Raw genomic sequence first — 5000 nt, forward strand, 5'->3', positions numbered from 1 at the left:
ACGCGTCCACCATACACATTCTTTCGCCATAGCCACAAGTACGATGAAAATAGCTCTTCCTTCCCGTTTAAAGGAAGGAGGCGCGACAATATTCACGATAGACTCGGCTGATAGACCGACTCGTCCCACACGCGATAGCAGTTGTTCGACGTAAGCCCACAGCTCGGAAATGGTGGGACACTGTACGAGTGCGTGCAGAACGGTTTCGTCGCTCTGCCGGCATCTCGGACAGGTCGGCCCCGTGTTTCTCGAGCCATGCCTGTAGAGCTTATCCCGAACGGGTAGTGCTTCTCGATAGCACTGCCAGGCCAGGGATCTCTGGAAGTTGTCCATAGGTCCCGGCCCGAAGGTCGTCTTAAACAGGCGGGTCAGGTATTCCTCGTCGACGCCCAGGTTCGCCCCGAGATCGTCGTCGTACCTTCCCTCCACTAATCCACTATAGAATGCGTTAGTTGTGATGCAGTCGCTCAAGGTTGACCCGGGTTGTTGGAGTTGCCGAAGAGCAGCGCGACACTCGCGGTGCCATTCGCCCTTCCTCGGCCTCTTCTTGATCCATGACTGCAGTTCGGTCATGGAGACGAGCTGCGGGAAAGCGCGCCGCACAAACGGTGACCACACCTGTTCACCGCTGTCTACGTAGAGCCGGAGATGTCGCAGTCTCAGCGCGTGTCTGCGCATCATCAACCACGGCATGCCCAGTCCTCCTTTTAACGGGTGTTGGCAGCAAACGGATCGCCTAACCATCGGAACGCTTCCTTTCCACAAGAAGCGGAAGAGGATGCGCTCCAGTTTGGTGATGGTAGGGTCGGGACAAGGAACGACGGTCAGGCGGTAGTAGATGACGGACGCGATGTATAAATAAATAGATAGATAGATAAATAGATAGATAGATAAGATACATTTCTTGTATTAGCCACACAGGGCTCAACGAAGATGGGACAAATACAATGTAGAGCTTTTCTTTTTGGGAGGGGAAACAAAAAAAAAACAAAAAGTGGTGGTGTCGATCAAAAGGGATCGTAGGAAGGGAAAAAGGGGAGTTCGATCAAAAGGGATCGAAAAAAAAAAAAAAAAAGGAAAGGCCGATCAATAGGGATCGTGTATCACACAGTAATGTTCTCGTGTAAAAGAGGGGAGGACAGTTTAGGTTTAACCGTGGAAGGAAAAGCCTACGGAAAAGACCACAGTAACCTTGGTCAATATTCTCATTGAAGAAACTATAACAGTAAGTGTCTCTCTTTTGCCTTTTTTTTTTTTTTTCTGGTTCATAGGGTTATGCTCAAGATGGCTCCGTCGTTCACACGTGCCATCCTTGCTACATTCACCCATCTTTTCTTGAAGCATTCACTAGACAAGATAGATAGATAAGATAGATAGATAGATAGATAGATAGATAGATAGATAGATAGATAGATAGATAGATAGATATAGATAGATAGATAGATAGATAGATAGATAGATAGATAGATAGATAGATACATAGATAGATAGACAGACAGATAGATAGATAGATAGATAGATAGATAGATAGACGAGGTACTTACGCACAGATTCAACCTAGCAAATAAAATATGAGATGAAAGATTCGTAAATGAATCTAGACACTGTTCTTGTATTTATAGACTTTGTTTCCTTCTGAATAGCGGTGGCGATTTAAGAGAAGTAAAATGGTTACATCTAGAACCGGGTCTTCAAACGCAGTTCTTCCCTAAATAATTGTCACTGCGGTTTTGGAACATTTTTATAAATGAAGATGTGATGTTTGTGTTAACACGTGTATAAACACCGCTACATAAAATACATGCGTCTATAAACGCCTCTATTTAGTGCAAGCAGGTACATTATTTGGAATTTCAAAAATAATATAATCTAAAAACAAGATTATAGACTACAAATGGAAGTCTTTACGCGTTGCTCTGTCTACAATAAATAACAGTCCAACCTCCCTCGAATCGCACTGTACCATCTTTAAAAGAGGAAGTACACATTGGACAATGTAGTTACACAAGGAGACCGTCTGGTCACAAATGGAACGTCAAAGATCTCCTCGAGGAGGACTGACCTGGGGCTATACAGCAACAACAATAATTATCATAAATACAATATTTACCAGAATAACAAGTGCAGTGATAACAATAATCTTCTCTACTCTTGGCACAAGGTCCGAATTTTGCAGGGGAGGGGGCCAGTCGGTTAGATCGACCCAAGTACGCAACTGGTACTTAATTTATCGACCCCGAAAGGATGAAAGGCAAAGTCGTCCCCGGCAGAATTTGAACTCAGAACATAAAGACAGACGAAATACTGCAAACATTTTACTCGGCATGCTAACGTTTCTTATTTCTTTATTGCCCACAGGGGGCTAAACATAGAGGGGACAAACAAGGACAGACAAAGGGATTAAGTCGAATATATCGACCTCCGTGCATAACTGGTACTTTATTTATCGAGTCCGAAAGGATGAAAGGCAAAGTCGACTTCGGCGGAATTTGAACTCAGAACGTAACGGCAGACGAAATACCACTAAATATTTTGCCCGGTGCGCTAACGTTTCTGCCAGCTCGCTGCTTTGTAACAATAACTATAACAACATGACTTAGGTTAAAATAAAAAAATAAAAATTAATAAATGGGAATGTCTTACCTGAAGTAATGGCTTTCACACTATGTTCAGAAGAATGTGCTTGTGTTTTATTATCGTAACAAATAAAGTCGTTTAGTTCTTAACGTGGCTAATATTTAAATAGAATGGTCATGTAATGCCACGGTGATTGTTAGTTAACCAATAGCAACCACAACATCTGTCACCAACAGAACGTCTGAAAATGTAATCAGATGCATTGATTTTTGGCAGTGATTCGTGTAAGATTGGAAAGGCATGAGTTGGCATAGATTTTATAATAATATTCATGAGCAACGTGGAGACGGAAATTAATTGTTTTATTATTGATAAAGAGCACCAACTGTCAATTCTGTTCCTTCTGCTCTCTCCCCCACCACCTTGACAACGTAGCATCGTTTTGTAGAGACCCACGTGTCAGGTAAACCTAATTTAATGATTTCTTCCTTAGAACGTGGCAAAAAAAAAAAAAAGTCAAAATAGAAACTTGTTGAGATTTTCTTACTATAACTATAGAAAGAGGGCGAATCCAAATAATGTTTACTGGGTACACACACACACACACACACACACACACACACACACACACACACACACACATACACACACGTACATACACAAACACACACACTGATATGTTTGTGTGTATATGTTTATATATAAGTTTGTAACCATGCGTATATTTATATATACATGTGTGTGAGTATACGTGTGCATGTATACGTGTATATGTATACTTGTCTATGTACGCGTACGCATACATACATACATACATACATACATATAGCGGTTCGGCAAAAGAGACCGATAGAATAAGTACTAAGCTTACAAAAAATAAGTCCTGGGGTCGATTTCCTCGACTAAAGGCGGTGCTCCAGCATGGCCATAGTCAAATGACTGAAACAAGTAAAAGAGTAAAAGAGAGTATATAAATATACACACATACACATATATATATATATATATATATATATATATATATATATATATATATATATATATACCGGAGTAAGCACATAAAATGAGCAAGAAGGTAGAAAAATAGAGTACTCAAATACCAGGGGTTGAGTAATATGGTTTATTTAAAAGTAGCAGAAATATAACAAAAGACTGTTACTCTGAGTTTCACGTTCCCGTTCATCGGACAGTTTTTTTTCTAACAAAACTGTCCGATGAATGGGAACGTGAAACTCCGAGTAACAGTCTTTTGTTATATTTCTGCTGCTTTTAAATAAAGTATATATATATATATATATATATATATATATATATATATATATTTCATTTTCATTTTATCTAGTTTCAGCTCATGAGCTGTGGCCAGACTGGGGCACATATATATATATATATACCCCCATCCTTTTCTTTTTGGGGCACAGACGCACAAATTTCCGAAAAGTTAGTGTCAGTATAATCGATTGTAATGTTCCCATGTAGGCTTTTAAAACGGCATTTGCTTCAGTTCTCTGTGCTTTGAGTTCGAATTCCCATCGACATCAACTTTGACTTTCAGAGTCAATATAGTTAGTGCCAATCTAAAGAAATGGTTCGATGTCCTACGGTATATATTCCGGGTTTTTACGTTGCGAGTTCAAATCCAAGTACCAATAGCTAGGGTTAACTCTCTATACTGGCCAAATATTATTTGGGTTTCTACTACTGATAGATAGATAGACTATTCTCTATTCCAAGCAGTGTGGTGTACCTTTGATATGGATAAAGTGGAGCTGAACTTCTCAACCTCTAGAATATCTTAGTCGACCAAATACGCATTTGATTAATTGCATGGTCACTACCTCACAGAATTATGTAATATCGATGTATTCAAAACGTCTGGAAGATGATGAAAAAGGTGTAATTCTCCAATTCTCCATTCTATGTTCTCTCTGTGTGTGTATGTGTGTGCGTGTATGTATGTATATATATATATATATATATATATATATATATATATATATATATATATATATATATATACATATAATATAGATTTAATCAAAAGATTAAATGTGGTACTTAAAATGTTTGAGGCACCAGAATTTGGTAGGGTAAAAACCAAAAACAAAATCAAGAGATTTGGTGAATAAAATTTGAAGAAAAGCAACAAAAATTCATTAGGTTATAGTAGTACGTACGTTTCGTACAAACCTTATTTATTTATGTAGTGAGAATACCACATAAGATGTGCAATGAAAATGTACTCCTCAGCTGCATAATGAAAGTTCATTTTAGAAAGTCATTTTGTAGATGTGTGCAAATACAAGAGTAGGAGATGAAGAAAATACCATCTTGACTGGGCTGTTAATTAACACATCTACAAAATGACTTTCTAAGATGAACTTCCATTATGCAGCTGGGGAGTACATTTTCATTGCACATCT

General features: G+C 38.8%; 1 protein-coding gene across 2 annotated transcripts in view; it reads right to left on the minus strand.

Annotated features, from left to right (window-relative positions):
* The window catches only part of LOC106878632 (uncharacterized), a 10966-nt gene extending 8253 nt beyond the window's left edge, over nt 1-2713 (minus strand). For both annotated transcript variants that reach the window (XM_014927910.3, XM_089339824.1), the window contains exon 1: nt 2644-2713. The gene's annotated coding sequence lies outside the window, so the exon portion shown is untranslated. The remainder of the gene's footprint in view (nt 1-2643) is intronic.
* Between the last annotated feature and the right edge of the window lie 2287 nt (nt 2714-5000).

Source organism: Octopus bimaculoides, chromosome 22, assembly GCF_046866305.1.
Source record: "Octopus bimaculoides isolate indiv1 chromosome 22, ASM4686630v1, whole genome shotgun sequence".
Taxonomy (NCBI): Eukaryota; Metazoa; Mollusca; class Cephalopoda; order Octopoda; family Octopodidae; genus Octopus; species Octopus bimaculoides.